Source organism: Musca vetustissima, unplaced genomic scaffold, assembly GCF_032173495.1.
Source record: "Musca vetustissima isolate MV318-11 ecotype Yass unplaced genomic scaffold, APGP_CSIRO_Mvet_v1 utg21637, whole genome shotgun sequence".
Taxonomy (NCBI): domain Eukaryota; kingdom Metazoa; phylum Arthropoda; class Insecta; order Diptera; family Muscidae; genus Musca; species Musca vetustissima.
Window position 1 is genome coordinate 15,723 of NW_026885325.1, and position 18,312 is coordinate 34,034.

The window sequence follows — 18,312 nt, forward strand, 5'->3', positions numbered from 1 at the left end:
ATTGCGAGCGGTAACAGTCACCATTGAAGGAATTGAGAATGAATCTGCCAAATTGGGACTGAAAGTAAATGACGAGAAGACCAAGCTGATGGTATCAATGCGCAAGACGTCCAGTAGTCTCGGACCAACTGTAGAACTTTAAAACTACAGCTTCGAGGTAGTGAACGATTTTATTTACCTCGAAGTCCGGAGGAGAATTGTGTTGGCCAACAGATGCTACTATGGCCTGAGTATAGTAATTGGTAATTAATCTTATAGAACAATCGTTCTGTCACAAACCAGCTAAGTAAGCAAAATTTTCAAATAAGTTTTTTTTTTCTAAGTCGTGGGTTTTTTAAGAACATGTTTTTAAAGGAGTACCTGAATTTCTAAACTAAACTAACAGTTTTGGCTTAACCAAGTCCTTCTGTCTGACTGTTAAAATCATCATGGATATCAGAATATTTTATTTTACATATATCTTTGAAAATTTGCACAAACCTTGCTAATACTCCCATGGTGTTTAATATTGGAAAGGTCCATATTTTGGCTTATCCATCACATTTCCGCTTATCCATTTTTCTTTTCGGGTTCGCAGAAGGGGGTAAATAGTTTTTCAGAACATTTTCGATAAACATGTGTTGCCATAGGTTTCGTACCATTTTCGGTATTTTGAAAACTTTAGCTCGCGGGTATTTTGAAGGCTTTAGCCTTCATTTTACCACCGAAATGGTAGTAGTTTTGCTTTCAAGTTTCATGAAGACCATCTTTGCAGAACTATTTAAAATTGTCTTGGCAAAATTTTCAATATTAATGGTCTATGAAATTTATGCGCAATTTCCCATCTAAGTGGCTGTAATTTGGTATTGAGTAATTTGAAGATTTTATTGTTAAAGAGGATGTTTATAATATCGAGTCATTTTTTACAACGTATAAAGATAATATCGAATTAGTAATGGTATTGCATAGCAATACTCATACTTTTTTATCTATATATAAATATGATTATAGTCAATACACTGTCTGATAAGTTGTTAAAAAACTATAAATATGGAAAATATTACTCTTCTATTTATTTTATAGCCAATATGCCAATAACAAAAATAATAAAATATGTCTGCGAATGAATGCGACTGACTACATTTTTTGTAATTTTTGTTACAACAGACAACGTAAGCCAACAAATTTGAGGACTAATGTACTCGTTTGTTTGTAAAAAGCTTAAAGGTAAATGGAATTGAACGGTAATTAACAAGAAAAAGTAAATATATATATATATGGGAAACATATCTCCGGTCTAGGCTCCCATAAGTATTTTCATTTCCATTATTGGATCAGAAATAGAAATACGATACAAAATAATTTGTCCAAATATCGATTTTAATACATTTGCAAAACTAAATACATTTTCAAAAACAAAAAAATTTCCTTCGAGCCGGATTTGAACCAGCGACCTATGGATTACTATGATTGTTCGTATACTCTACAGTCCACCGCTCTACCAACTGAGCTATCGAAGGTAATGGCGAGAGCATAATTAGCATTAGATTATTTTTGTCAACCATTATAAATAATGATAAGCATTGTTATCACACCTCACTCACATACAGATGATATGATTTAGCATAACAATTCAAAAGTGGTCTTAAATAATGCTGCTTATCATATTATATATTTCTATAAGTGTGTATGATTTTTATGAAACATTTGTTAAGCAAAATCGATAAATACAGGGTGAGGTAAGGTAAGGTAAGTTTAGTTTTGTTGGCCAATTGATCACCTTTGGCACGAATTGTGACCTTCAAAAGCTGCCCGATTGTTGCTCTGCGGAATTTTGGCCCATTCCCGGCGAAGCGCTTGTTTGATGTAATCGACATTTTGGCATTTTTAGTGCCAACCTTGTTTCCAAAACTCTCCAGGCACAATAGTCCAATACATTGGTATCCGTTATGTTGACCGCAGACCTAAATGCTTGCGTGCCCTCCAGAATATTTTGGCGATAATATTCGGCATTTTTTCTGATGCCACGGTCGATTAATACAAGCGGAGAGCGACCATCGGCTGTTAGGGCGGCCCACACCATCGGCATTGCCGGCGCCTGAGTTCTGGTGGCCAACAGAAGGTGCACATTTTCAGCTGACCTCTTTGGCAAGTAAACACGATAATTTTGTTTGTTTACAAAGTGCTGGGCGACGAATGTTTTCTCATTGGAGAAAAACAAATTCGACAGTTTACCATTTTCGGTCCAGCGAAGCAACTCTTTAGGTCTTCTGAGTCTATTTCCCTCTTGCACTTTTTGGAATTTCAATGGCTTTACCCCGAGCTCATTTTTCAATATTTGCCCAATGCAATATTGCGATATGTTCAGCTAACGAGCCATTTTTCGGCCACTGCGACGCGGGTTTCGATTAAGTCGCTTCTTTACTTTCTGAACCATTTATTCTGATGTTGCTGTTTTCATACGTTTACTTCCTTGACGTCGGGCTACGCTTCCAGTATCACGGTAACAAGCGATGTTACGAGGCACAAAAGATTTATTCACAGTTAAATGCTGGAGTGCTCTAACGATAGCCACTTGTGGTTTTCCAGCTAAATACAAAGAAATGACACTATCACGCTTGAATTCCATCACGAACAACTTCTGGAAAATTCTCACCAAAATGTTTTTTACGCTTGTAAACAATATAATGAGCTGTGACTGGCATAATTGTAACAGCTGTCGGACGAGTGGCTTAGAAATGACAGCAGTCTGAAGTTTGTTGCAGTTTTTTCATCTCACCCTGTAATGGTCTTAGTATATATGGTGAGGACGAAGTTCTGATAGACAAGCGAAAATGTATCGAATATCATTCCGTGGCAGAATGACATGTTTATGGATCCAATTTTATTTTACTGGTCCGTTAAAAATGCGACGTCTGTTAGGATTCATCTGTTGAATATACCCAAAGTGGTGAAAGGTATCATATAGTCGGCCCAGTCCGACTTTACTACTTTCCCTACTGGTTTTTGTTTGTGCTGTAAGCCAGGTGGTTTTTCTCTAATTTGTACATTTAATTGATCCATAAGCTTGCAATAGTACTCTGAATTTATTGTTTTACCCTTTTGCAGTTACTCAATCAATAAAATACTGTTGCCATATCAGCCAATTGAATTGTTTTTGCTTTCTTTGGGGCACTTCCTCCAGCCTCAGTCCATTGTTTGGATTGTTATTTTGTCTCTTGAGTATAGAGGTGGATCCATGTCTCATCAACAGTTATGAAACGACGCTAAAAATCTATTTTATTTCGCTTAAACGATTCAAACAAGCTTGAGAAATTCTTTTTCATTTTTTGATCGTTTTTTTCGTCTGTAGTTCTTCATCATGTGAATCTCAAATCCCCATGATATAAGCAATGCACGCTCTGCAATGCTGTTTTTGGACGTCCCCTACCTGGTTTATCTTTAATTTTTGTACGACCACATTCAAATTCAGCAACCCAATTTTTTACTGTTGCATATGAAGGAGCACTTTCACCTCACACATTCACCATATCATTATGAATTTCTTGTTCCGATAATTTATGTAAATATTTAATGACAGCACGCATATCTAATCCATTGCATTGTAACAAAATTACGGATCCATCTTTGTTGAACACCGGTTTCTATATGAAGAAGTTGCCAGATTGATACAAAATTTAACATGTATTCATAACAGAGATGGAAGTTTCAAAAAAAAAAACACTTAATTTTTTTGGATGGAAAATGCAGCAAAAAGGGCACAATACGTCATCAACGCCAGAGGCAGCCATTTGAGAGATATCATATTCAAAAATTGATGTAAAAAATCTACTTGGAACAAATTAAATGATTAACATTGCCAACCGCCAAATTTTTTTTCTTTGATTAAAAAAAAAAACATGGGTCCGTCGAATATGGGCAACCCTGTATTAGAAAATATGTATTGTTACCTCTTAGTGGGCATCTAAATTATATTACAATTTAACGCTCTAAACATCATTAGAAATCCACTTTTATAAGCCCTTTAAACTTAATTCAAAAATTCACACATTTTGCCCTCTTTCTAACGAACTAATACCAATTGAAATGTTAATGAACCACTAATTGGTGATTCATATAGAAAGTATTTCCCCAAAATATTATATATGAGTCATCCACACGTGAAGACGCCATTATTTGTAGAAAACCAACAGCAGCAACTTCAATAAATGCTATCATTAATATCCATTCATAATAATGATATCAAATGTAACGGGGTAGTTTTGTCGCCTGGGAAAATACAAAACCTATTTGGATCTAAATTCAATCAATATTATGTCAAATAGTTATTAGCTGTATGCTATGTGATTATGTCGTAACGATAAGTAAAGAATGAAACCCCCAATTCATCATTTTTATTTCAATAAAGAAACACTTTGCGGGCATGTGAACAGCTGGTGATGGGCGGGTATTCATGAAAAGAGCTTCCTTGGAATGTCACATGGAATAGGGAACCCACTCGCTTATCTCGAGTACAGATCACAAGTCATGAGGTTTAGATGTACATAAGTATTAACGTTAAACACCATGACATGAACTAGAAGGAGGAAAATAAAAATAGACCATCTAAGGTACTTGAGGTATTTGTTTTATTTTTTCACTTAACAGTCACACATACATATATCTATTTGGAATAATTAATAATTAATTAATTATACATAACTTATAATAGTTATCGTAGTATAAGTACTTTAAATAAATAATGAAATGCTGCTAATAAATATTTATGAAAACAATGACTAATGTACTTACATTTCAAGTGACTTCTCACCAGAAAGAAAACCTGCAAATATAATAACATTTTTGTAAGTAAAGAAACATGATTAATGGTAAAAAAGTGAAAAAGCGTTAAGTTCGGCCGGGCCGAACTTTGGATACCCTCCACCATAGATATGCAGACAGGTACTTGAAATTAAAATAAAGGGAAAATACCAAAAAGTGCCCCTATACCGACATTTCTACAAACCGATTATGTAAATCATAATACAAATTTCAGAATTGTAATTGATAATTATATCCTCAGCCTTATGGCTCATCGAAATATTGGTTCTAGAACCCATGTTTCTTTGGAACAAATTTTTTTCAGAATTTTTTTTTTTATACAAACTTTGTCCATCTTATTATTTCTTCCAAAATTTTTTCAAGTTCGAACATGGGGAATATCGGTCCACTCCTTCTGGTACCTCCCACACAGGGGCTATGGCTAAATGCGGGTTACAGTTCATATATATATATATAAGGTTAATTATCGAACCTTATGTTCTAGTTTTTCCTTGGTATCTTCAGCAGATGAAATGACTACAACAGAGTCTTAGAACCAAACTCAAACACGGAAAAAATCATAACTATTTTAAAATAAAAAAGGGGGTTATATGGGGACGACCCAAAATAACGAAAATTGGGAGTACCCTTATATGGGGGCTATCCGAAAAAATGGTCCTATATTTATAATTTTTTTTTTTTTTGTGGAGAGATTTGATAACTATTACGAACTCAAAATACTAAATTTCAACCAATTAGGTGGAAAAATAGGATCAAAACCCTCAAAATACTGAAAATAGGAGGTACCGTAAAATGGGAGCTACCAGAAAAAGTGGACCTATATTTATAAATTTTTGTGGAGACATTTAGTACCCAATAAGAACCCAATATACCAAATTTCAGCGTATTCGGTTGAAAAAGGCGCTCAATAATCCCAAAATACCGAAAATTATTATATGGTAGCTATGCCTAAACGTGGACCGATATATCCCATCTTCGAACTTGACCTGTCTGCAGACAAAAGACAAACCTATGCAAAATTTCAGCACCCTATTCCTTCAGAAGATAGCGTGATTTCAACAGACGGACGGACAGACATGGCTAGATCATCTTAGAATTTTACCCTGATCAAGAATATATATACTTTATAGGGTCGGAACTGAATATTTCGATGAGTTACAAACGAAATGACAAAATTAATATACCCTCCATACTATGGTGGAGGGTATAAAAATAAAAATAACACTATGGATTCCCTTTAAATTTCATAAAAGAGACCATAAAATATTCTGATGTGCAAAGTTTGAATGAAATCGATGATTCCCTTCAAGAGTTATCATGCGCACCAGCTGACCGACCAGACAGGCGCCTAGATTTTATAAAACAAAAAGTCCCTTAGTAGCAATGTAAGCATCATTAACCCTACGGTTAATAACCGCTGTAGCTCTGTACGAGAGAAGTTCGGAAACTTCTTAGCCTAGTACAAAGAGCGCGGTATTAACAGAAAAAAATTATGTGTTTTGGAAACTTCTATCTCTGTTATGAACACATGTTGAATTTTGTTTCGATTTGGCAACTCCTTTATATAGAAACAGGTGTTCAAAAAGACGCATGTCTAATTTTTACAATGGAAACATTAGAAATACGTGCTGTCATTTAATATTTACATAAAAAAGGTTTATCGGGACAACTTTGTCGTTTTTCTTCGATCCGGATAACAAATTGGTTCTTAAATCCACAACACACATGAAGTCTCTCGCGATATTAGAGTGGTTCTATCTAGTTCAAATATCTGATCGCTGTTATTAGTGCAGCTCTTTTCAGTGAACTATGTCGATATTCTTGTTCAATTCGCAATTAAGCTCATTTATTCATCTATCGTTTTAGTTCAGTCGTTCTTTTAATAGTTCATAGCTCTCCGAATCGTTCAGATCATGGTCTGCGTTCTCGGAAGATGTTTATGGGCCTACATGTCGAGGATATTTCAAAACCAGTGAGCGGAGCAGTATAGTCGGACGGAGCCGACCATACACAACTACAACGGAACTCTAACATTTCTACGGATTTTTATTTCGAGCCTGGCAATATTTCGTGATATTTGCACAATCTTGTCCGATTAGAGATCAAGAGCACCTCATCCTTACACCTCATCCAATATTCAGTAGAACCCTTATAATTACTAGTCCAGATTCCCTTTACCGTGGGTTGTATTGTGATGTTCGGTTTTCAATGTGGCCTATAGATCGACTCGAAAAAACACCCAATAAATATGTTTTCGGTCCACTTCATCCCAAAATTATTAACTGTTCATCACCGAAAGTTATAAGCGTTGTCTTCGACCATCACTGGAACCTCATGGATCATTTCAAAGCGATCAGCGCTATATTTCATTCAATCTACCTGATATTGGATATGTAAATCCCAAAGGAATGGATCAATGGGTCCCATATTGAAAATTTCGACTATTTGTTCGGTAGGTACCAGAAGGAATGGACCAATGGGTCCCATATTCGCACTTAATCTAGGCTTAGTGAAGATAATAGGTTGTACAAAGTTTGGATCTAATCGGTTAGTCTGTTCGCATTGAAATTCGAAGATGTACAAAGTTTGTATGATATCGATTACTCCCTTTGAGAGTTATCGTGCGCATCAGCCAACCAAAAAAAATTCGCTCCTTTAGTGGCCTTATTATGACTCGATAATTTATATAAACGCATTGAGTTCATTCAAACTTCATAAAAACAAACAACACGCCTAAGGACCGTTGATAGACCTCTAAAGTACAAATCTGAATAAATCTACTTGATTAATCTAGTAAAAACTTACATACACACATACATACATTCATATTTACAAATATGATTATGAATGATGATTAATTCCCCCCACGCGCACAGACACACATACGCGGCGTTCATTATCGACACTGCTTATGACACCTATTCACTTTGAAAAATTTTCCTCCTATATTAGTAGACTGAACTTGTCCATATCATTATCATCAGCATGTGGCATATGACTTTCTTAGCAATAAAATGATAAACGCAAACCACTGTACCTGTCAATGAATAATATGGTAGGAATTCATCTATCACGTGCTAAAGGTACACAAAACCTGTATCGCATAGCGATAACATCAAATAGCAATAATCGGCAGCAACCGATGGCGATCTAATCGTGAAATGATTATTTCCCCAAAACACAGTTTATTGCCACTGTCAACATAATTGAACCAAATTTGAATAGAAATATGCCTTTGCTTAGAAACGACTAGAATTTTAGGCCAAAATTTGGGGGTACTTGACGGCACATGTATCCGATTCGATTAAGTGTGCAGACATAACTCAGATAGCTGATAGGAGGCAATGACTTTGTAATGTACTCATGTATGTACTCATCATAAAGGTAATCAGCATTAAATCATTAAAAAATCCATGCATAGTAGCCGTACAGTATCATCAGAAAATCTATGCATAGCATTGCACCAGATGATTAGTACAATTTGGCTAGAGGAATGCTTGCCCAATGATTGGAACCTCAGCATCCTGTTTCCCGTGCACAATAAGGGAGACAAGACGATATGTGCCAACTATAGAGGAATAAGTCTCCTTCCCATTGCATATAAAGCGCTGTGTGAACGACTAAAGACAATGATCAATGATATTAATGGACCATACTAATGCGGCTTCAGGCCTTCGTCGACTTGAAGCCGCATTCGACAGCCCTATCCCTCCCGAGTGTTTAAAGCCATGTCTGCGTTTGGCATTCATGCAAAATTAATTAGGTTATGCATGATAACTTTAACTTCCCTTCAATACCGAACGAGGATTCAGACAAGGTGACAGTTTGTCGTGTGACCTATTTAACATCCTGCTGGAAAAGGTCATACTATAGGCAAGGTGAACAGAAATGGCACTCTGTATACCAAACAACACATGTTACTCGCCTACGCCGGTGACATCGATATAATGGGTCGAACATTGAGAGCGGTAACAGTCACCATTGAACAAATTGAGAATGAGTCTGCCAAAGTGGGTCTGGCAGTAAAAAACGAGAAGATGAAGTTGATGGTATCAACGCGCAAGACGTTCAGTAGACCCGGACCAACTGTGGAACTTGAGAACTACAGCTTCGAGGTAGTCAAGATTTCATTACCTTGGTGCCGCCATATTTAAAACTAATAATATCAGTTTTGAAATTCGGAGAAGGATAGTTTGGGCCAACAGATGATACTATGCAGCAGTTTAGATACAAGGCCACCTCTCGCCAGACGAAACTCACACTCTTCAGGACGCTAGTACTACCAGTGCTGTTATATGGATCTAAAGCATGGTTAATTGCCCAATCAGACGAGGCAGCTATTGAAGGTTTTAAGAGAAAAATTCTCCCAAAGATCTATGGGCCAATCTGCGTTGACGGTGGATATCGCTGTCGTATGAACCATGAATTGTACCAGCTATTCTCGGACATCAGCATATCGAGCTGTAGCGACTACGTTGGCTGGGTCATGTTGTGAGCGAACCAGCTGATGATTGACGCGGAAGGGGAAGGCCACGAATTAGATGGAAAGACCAAGTGGAAAACAACATTGCCGAACATGGCATTTCAAATTTGCGCAAAAGGCCGACGCGCCTTTAAATCTTTTTTTAAGATTGACTTATGGAACGAAAGTTCTGTCGCAAGCCAGATAAGTAGTGGTCTTGGTAGCGGCCTAAACTTCATTTAAAAATCCACCACTGGAGTGGTATTAAAGCCCTGTAAAGTTTTTTTTTTTAAAAATTCCCAGCTGGAGTGGTCTTAGTAGCCCTGTAAATTTAGTTAAAAGATCCCAAACCCGAGTGGTCTTAGTAGCCCTGTAAACTGCTTCAACACAACTTCATCCACGTCTAGAGTGGCATTACAGCCCGGTAAACTTCATTAAAAATCACTTCTGCAGTGATTTTCGTAACCGTCCAAACTTCCGCACCTCGAGTGGTCATAGTCACCCTGTAATCTTTATTAAAAATTAATTGGTCTTAGTTACCCTCATTAAAAAAAAATTACGTCTTAATTCGTCTATTTCCCCTCAAAACTTCGTTAAAAAAATCTACACCCGGACGGGGGTTAGTAGCCCTTAATATACGCCATAAATATCATACATATTTTCATCTATACGTGTTACATACATATCTACAAATATGATTATGAATGATGACTAACTCACCAGACACACAGCCACCACACGACATTCACTATCGACACAAGAAAGCTAATCATATTCTTATCATCATAACCATTGCCATATAACCAGAAACCACTGCGCCCAGTAATAAGATGGAAATAGTTCATCAATCAAGTGTTAAAGAGCTGTGTCGCATGGCTATAACGCCAGCTAGGAAACTCGGCAACAACCGATGACAATTTAATTGTTAAATGATTATTTTCCAAAATATGTTTTATTGACACTGTTTAGAATCGCTAGACCTACATTGGGGTACTTGATGGCACGTGTGTTTCCGATTTTTTCAGGAAACTTTACACACGTAATTCTAGACTCAATTCAGTACGCTATGTCAAATTTCGTTCCAATCGAAGGATATATAGGGACTTTGGTACACTGTTTACCTAAAATCGGACGAAAATATATATGGGAACTATATCTAAATCTATATCTTTCACGAAATTTAACACACATCGTTCTAGTGCAAAATGAACGATATATAGGGACTTCAGTGCACCTTTCGTGCAAATCGAAGAATATATAGCGTATTTGATGGATCATTTACATTAAATCGAACGAAAATATATATGGAAGCTATATCTAAATCTGAACCGATTTTTTTGCAATTTCTATAGGGCTCGTCCTTGTGCCAAACAAATGAGTTGTGCGAAATTTCATCCAATTCGTATCATAAATGCGACCTGTACTTTGTTTACAATTTAACATGGACAGACGGACGGGCAGGCATGCAATCGACTCAGAAAGCGATTCTATGCATATTCTCAAATCGAATATTATTGCCTGTTACAAACATATGAACAAAGACATAATACCCTGTACCACAGTGTGGTGAAGGATATAAATATCCACGTCTATTTCAAGTTCTTACAAATTAATGAGCTGTGCCAAATGCGACCTGTATTTTGTTTACAATTTAACATGGACAGACGGATGGGCGGACATGCATAAATCGACTCAGAAAGTGATTCTATTCATTTTCTCAAAAGGAACCATGTGTCTACCTCACACAAAGACACAAAGACCAGAGGTGGTGAAGGGTATAAAAATCCACATCTTTGGTAGACATCTCTGAAATTCGTCAAAAGATCTAGACTTCTCTTGGAGACCATTTAAAATTATTTCCCTTAATAGCATTCTAAAAATCATTAGAAAGGCACGTTTGAAGGATCTTAGTAGCCCCACGACTAAATTGGCTTAGTAGCCATGCAAACTTGTTTAAGGGATACACTACTTAGTAGCTCCACAACTTCCCTATACATTTTATTAAACAACCACGCCGCGATTGGCCGCAATAGACCTCTAAAATTCATAAAAATCACTCTTTGAGTTTTTTATTATTCTCTTATTCATACAACCATCTTGAAGGTACTCTTAAGTCCACAGGTCCGTTAATCGACCACTAAAGTTCATTGTAACCTACCGAAAATCCGTTTAAATTTACTTGATGCCGTACTTTTATACCATATCATGCACTTTGGCTACAATTTGGACGTCCACTGCGTGGTTCATTTTCAAAGCTTGTACGACCACGTTTCTCACTTTCTCCATATCATTATGAATTTCTTGTCCCGATAAACCTTTTTTTATGTAAATATTTCATGACAGCACGCATTTCATATTTTCCATTGTTACAAATTGTGAATGCGTCTTTTTGAACACCTGTTTCTACATGAAAGAGTTGCCAGATCGAAACAAAATTTAAAATGTGTTCATAACAGAGATGGAAGTTTCCAAAACACTTAACTCTTCTTTTTTATAATTTTTAAAGTTTTTATAAAGAATTTTTTAATAATGTTTTGACCACACCAGACTTGATTTCTTAATGAGGTTTACATGGATCTAATACCACTGTGGACTTTTAGAGTTCACCATCTCGATTTTAGTAGTGAAGTTTTTCAGTCCGTTTTAATGGAATCCTATAGGACTTACAACGTGGATTTTTTGGACTTCATTGATGGACTTCAGGAGATGATTCGGCGTATAACTTTTAATAAATTTTAATGACTACAAGTTTTTTAATGATTTAATGTTGATTACCTTTATGATGAGTACATCCGTCGGCACGTGAACAAATGTAGGTTACAAGTCGTTGCCCCCTATCGGCTATCTGAGTTATGTCTGCACGCTTAATTAAAAACATCTGTCCGCAAGCAACTCAATTTAGACCTAGTGATTCTAGTCGGTTCTAAGCAAAAAAACGTGTTTTTATTCAAATTTTTTCAATTATGTTGGCAGTGGCAATAAAGCATGTATTTCCCGATTAGATCGTCATCGGTTGCTGCCGATTATGATGATGTTATCGATATGCCACACAGGTTTTGTGTACCTTTAGCACGTGATAGATGAATTCCTATCATATTATTCATTGGTAGGTACAGTGGTTTGCGTTTATTATTTTATAATGATAAGGACAAGTCCAGTCTACTATTTCAGGAAAATTATTCTAAGTGAAGAGGTGTCATAAACAGTGTCGATAATGAAGGCCGCGAGTGTGTGTCTGTGCGCGTGGGGGGAATTAATCATCCTTCATAATCATGTTTGTAGGTATGTATGTACTTACTTCTTTAGATATGTACGTACTTACTTCGTAGAAGCATTGAAAATGAGCCACGTAGTGGACGTCCAAATTGTAGCCAAAGTGCATGATATGATATTAAATGATCGACGAATAAAAGTGCGTGAACTTGCTGATATCACAGGCATCTCAAATGATCGCATCCATTTAATTTTGCATGAAGAACTAATCAAGTAAATTTAATCAGATTTTCGGTAGGTTACAATGGACTTTAGTGGTCGATTAACGGACCTGTGAACCTAAGAGTACATTCGGTGTGGATTATGTTTTTCTGAAATTTGAATAAACTCAAGATGGTTATATGAATAAGAGAATAATAAAAACTCAAAGAGTGATTTTTATGAATTTTAGAGGTCTATGCGGCCAACCATTTAATTTTGCATGAAAAACTTTCTACAAGATGTTTGCCGCATTTGCTAACAGTCGATCGAAAACGCATAAAAATGAACTTTTCTCAGTCTTGTTTGGATCGTTTTAAGCAAAATAAATAGATTTTAAGAATCGTTTCATAACTGTTGATGAGACATGGATCCACCACTATACTCCAGAGGCAAAAGAACAATCCAAACAATGGACTGACGCATAAAACTTCTTGGAGTTCATTAAAATTGTTTAAAATACAAGCCTAAAGTCCTTTTGGAAACCATTAAAATTGTTTAAAAATCAATTTAAATTTTATTTAAAATAAACGCCTGAAGAATTCTTTGAGCCCAATAAATGTCCAGGTCTAAAGACACCTTGGAGTCCATTAAAAATGACAAAAGGATCTATGCCGAATCAAGGAGTATATTAAAATTTGATTACAAAGTCACGTCTTAAGTCCTATTGGAATCCATTTAAAAGTACGGAAAAACTTCACGCCTAAAGTCGTCATAGAGTGGCTCCCAACTTTGATCAAATAGTCCATTTTATTAGAGCCCTGCAAACCACCACGTCTGTCGTGGTCTCAACAGCAATGTCATTAAAAAATCCACGGCTGGTGTGGTATTAGAGTAAACTTCATTAAAAAACTAACGACGGGAGTGATCTTAGTAGCCTTCTAAACTTCGTCAAAAATTCCAAGCCCCGAATGGTCTTTGCAGCTCTGATAACTGTTTTAAAAGCTTCATTGAAAAATCCACGTCTGGAATAGAATTTGCCCTATAGTATAGTATAGTATAGTATAGTATATTATAGTATAGTAATAGTATAGTATATTATAGTATAGTAATAGTATAGTATTAGTATTAGCCCTATAAACTTCATTAAAAAAATCCCGGGTGGACCACTCCCTCTAAACTTTGTCAAAAATTCTAAGCCATGGTTCCTATTGAGAATATGCATAGAATCAATTTCTGAGTCGATTTATGCATGTCCGTTCGTCTGACCGTCGATAGATGTTAATTTGTAAACAAAGTACATGTCGTATTCATGATCCGATTTGAATGAAATTTGGCAGAAGTCACTTATTTGACCAAGGACGAACCCTACTGAAATTGAAGAAAATCGGATCAGATTTAGATATAGCACCCGTATATAGTTTGGTTCAATTTTATGTAAATGGTGCAGCAAAGTCCCTATATATCTTTCGATTTGCACGAAATTTTGACTAGTGTACTGAATTGAGTCTAGAATGACGTGTGTCAAGTTTCCAGAAAATCGGGTCAGGTTTAGATATAGCTCCCATATATTTTTTCGTACGATTCAATTTAAATGGTGTACCAAAGTGCCTATATATCTTCCGATTTACACGAAGTTTGGCATAGCGTACTGAATTAAATCTAAAATGATGTATGTTAAGCTTTGTGGAAATTGGTTCAGATTTAGATATGGCTCCCATATATATATATATATATATATAGGTTATGGAGCTCTAAAGCCCCTTATATATCTTCCGATTTGCACGAATTTCTGCATATCGTACTTAATTAATGAGGTCTGCTAAGTTTCGTGAAAATCAGTTCAGATTTACATATAGCTCCATTTTTATTTTCGTCCGATTTAATGTAAATTGTGCACTAAAGACCCAAAGTTTGGCTGACTGGCACACAATTTTGTACAATGTACTGAAGTTACTATAACCTTTCGTGTGCACCAAAGTCAAAAATAATTCTGATTACAGAATTCATACAATTCGAATACGAAGCGATTTAAACAATTTGGACAGTATACACAAATTAGTACTGTACACATTTTTGCCCAATACTCTATATTGAAAAGCTCATAACTTTATGAAAACTTTGATTTTTTTTCAATTTTTCTTTGGACATATGAAATCCAAAGAATATATATCTACTAGCTGCATATTAAATTTAAGCTCTAAAACATTTTGTTGCCTGTGGGCAACATTGGGCCATAAAGGGTTAAGGAACTAGTACCTTTTTAAAAAAAAGGAACGAGCAAGATCGATCCGCTAAGTGAACTAGACTACCCAACTCTATTTAGTAGGACAATGATTGCGTCTGTAGCTGGCAGTGTTGATTGCTAGCACCCAGAATAATTTTCAAGCTTCCTATTATTCTTTTTTGCAAGCCCATTCGCCGTTGAATGTCCATTTCTTCCGTTGTACTTTTCCTCAGTTCCGTTGTACGTTTCCAAAAATTGTATCCTCCTTCCGGCAGTAGTTCACTTGAATTTGTATACTTTTTAGACGCGTTGCATTGGATTTCTGTTGTGAAAAATGTACCTCGCAATGTCGATGAACGTGTTAAATACTTTGAATTTGAATGCAAATGTACTCGCATGGGACCACATTCGTCACGGTGAACCACATCATGCATTTCGCTTAGGCACACCTTGCATGTTAACAAAAGATTTTGATGTCGTCTATTTATACCATTCGCCATTTCAACATTTGCAAAATTCCTTACATATCCACATTATTCGATTTATTTACAAATTGTTGCAAAAAAATGATAACCTCTTTTATCCGCCTTACATAGAAAATTATTTCCATCGTATATTTTAAATTTGTTTATTGATATGATGTTAGGGATAATCCACACCTAGTTTGGTTAATATATTGTATTAAACTCTACGTATTAGTTACCCTTAATACACCCCTCCAAAAACCTGCGAAATCCGCTTAAATCTACTTAATTTTCTAACAATTAATAATCTATAAATGTTTCATATCTAAAAGTATGGTTGTGGTCTAATGACTAATTCATCGGCACACATACTACTTTCACTACCCACACTGTTTATTTATGACACCACTTCACTTGGAATGATTCGACAAAACAAGAATGCTAATCATGTCCTTATCATTATCATCATCTTAAGCATTGACATATAACCGGAAACCACTGTGCAAATTAATAAGATGAAAAGAATTACTCAATCACGTGCTATGCGTTCTAAAAAACCTGTGTCATATGGTCGTAACGCCAAATGGCAAAAATCGGCAGCAACCCATGACAATCTAATCATTAAATGATTATTTTCCAAAATATATTTTATTGCCACTATAAACATAATTGGAGAAAATATATATATAATTGGGCTACTTAAGGGTATATGTGCCTTCGAAATCCACGTCTAAAGTCTTCTAGGAATACAAAATGAGTACAAAATGAATTGCAGAATTCACACATAAAGTACTCATGGAGTATTCACGGAATGCTTTCTCATTGCGCTTCATATCATATTCATTTTTATAAAAAGCATAAATGAAGCTTTTTCTGTATTTTTATTTAACTTGTGTTCATATATGTATGTAACTAATGCACTTTAAATAAGTTTTTGTTTTGTTAATGCGTTTATGTTTTATTATATATTATTGCATGTGTTTTATGTTTTATATTTTTCTTAAGAGACCGTATATAGATATTTTTAATATATTTAGCGTCTAAATATTATTTACCCTCTTTTGACGTCACCACTGGTTATGTGTTCCGATCATTTTTCTTCTTTAAACATTTTATAATCGTAATTATATAAAAAGAAACTCCTTCGAGCCGGATTTGAACCAGCGACCTATGGATTTCAATATTATTTTTCTGATACAATCATCTACAGTCCACCGCTCTACCAACTGAGCTATCGAAGGTCTTGTGATTAAGACATAACTATAAAAAAATTTAACAATTTATTTTGGGTTCGACTGATGCAGCGAACAACATTATCTGCATACTAATCATAAAACGAAGACAGTTTGGAGAACGATCATGGTTTGTGTTAATTAATTAATGAAATCAATGGTATAGTTCGTATATTTGGGGTACACTGTGTTTATTTTGAGTGTATAGACTATTAAAAAACTATTACTTTAATTTTTGTTGTTGTAACTACAACTACACTCGATCATCTAAACAACCTATGCAGCTATAGACCAGTCTGTGGTAAACTAGACAGACCTAATGTGGTGCGCTAACGTAAATGCTATACAATGGAAAAACATTCAATCATACCAAAATACCGCCTTGAAGATTGCAGCAAGGTGTATCTTCATGACGCCGGTCATCACTTATATGAGGAGACGAAAATCCTTCACGTATGTCAACACAACGAAATATTGACTATACAACATCTGAGTACAAAAGCAGCCGATGTATGTTAGGAAGGATCATGACGATCTAGTGAGAGAGAGAGAGAGGTCCTTAAAGGACATTCAAAGATACTCCGGATTGTATTCACACTGATGAGAGTAAATAAATCCTCGGAGAATACCTACATCAGCAGAATCTTTCGACACCACTAATCAAATCGGGCAGGAAGGATCACTTTGCAATGGCGGTGAAGAATATACCCCAGAACCAATAAGAGATGGCGGTATATAATGTATACCACGCAGACAAGATAATGTCATAATATCAATCAATCAGCTGAAGAATAATAAAACAGCAGGCGCCTATGGGCAGTGCCAATTTAGCACTTTTAGTGCTAGATTTAGCACTTTTTAAACTCGTTTAGCACCAAAGAAATTGATCTAGCACCTAGCATCTTTTTTAGCATTTTTTATTTTTTCTGGATATTTTCAAATTTTCCCGTCTATTTGGTTTTATACCAAAAAATTTATATGGGGGTTATGTCAAAAAATGGACCTACTTCGGAAAATTTCGCCAAATATATTTTTTTTAAATTACAGCCACTTTAGTGGGAAAAGCGTTTTAAAATCGGACGGAAATTTTATATGGAATATATGATCAAATATAGTAATTGTCCGCATAAATATTTTCAACCCTAACAGAGCCCTGAGACTACGGTTAAACCCGTCAATATACCGAAAATAGGTCGGTACTTTAAGTCAGCCTCCGAAGCCTACGCGCAATATCACATCAATTCTATTAAAAAATGTTCCCGACCGCTCAATATTGATAGTTCTTGCTATGGAGATTTCCTGTCTAATGAGAATCCAAAATATCAAATTGAAATCACTTCGGTTGAATATCATGTCTAAAGTCATCAAACCACCGAATAATTGAGGTACCGGTCTATACCAAAACGTGGACCCATATTGATAACGTTTTGTAGGCAGATTTTTTATACCCTCAGGCTTATGGCTAATGAGGGTGTATACACTTTGATACGATGAAAATGTGCCTCGTCGAAATATTGGCTTTAGACCCCATGTTTCTTTGGACCAAATCCGTTACAGAAAATTTGGAGTCGATTCTGGTACCTCCCCCACAGAGGGTAAAAATTTCCAATATTTTAAGTTTAAAGATGGTACCCATTGGTACACTCCTTCTGGTACCTCCCCCACAAAATGGTCAAAATTGTGCTAAAAATTAATTTTATAATAACACGCAAACGT

At 35.7% G+C, this 18,312-nt stretch overlaps 2 non-coding genes across 2 annotated transcripts; both read right to left on the minus strand.

The window, feature by feature from the left end:
• Positions 1–1,405: 1,405 nt before the first annotated feature.
• Positions 1,406–1,499, minus strand: Trnay-gua (transfer RNA tyrosine (anticodon GUA)). Its single transcript has 2 exons — positions 1,463–1,499; positions 1,406–1,441 (listed from the first exon to the last, which is right to left on the minus strand). It is a non-coding gene; the product is annotated as a tRNA-Tyr (tRNA).
• A 15,005-nt stretch (positions 1,500–16,504) lies between these two features.
• Positions 16,505–16,605, minus strand: Trnay-gua (transfer RNA tyrosine (anticodon GUA)). The gene is made up of 2 exons: positions 16,569–16,605; positions 16,505–16,540 (listed from the first exon to the last, which is right to left on the minus strand). It is a non-coding gene; the product is annotated as a tRNA-Tyr (tRNA).
• Positions 16,606–18,312: the final 1,707 nt, after the last annotated feature.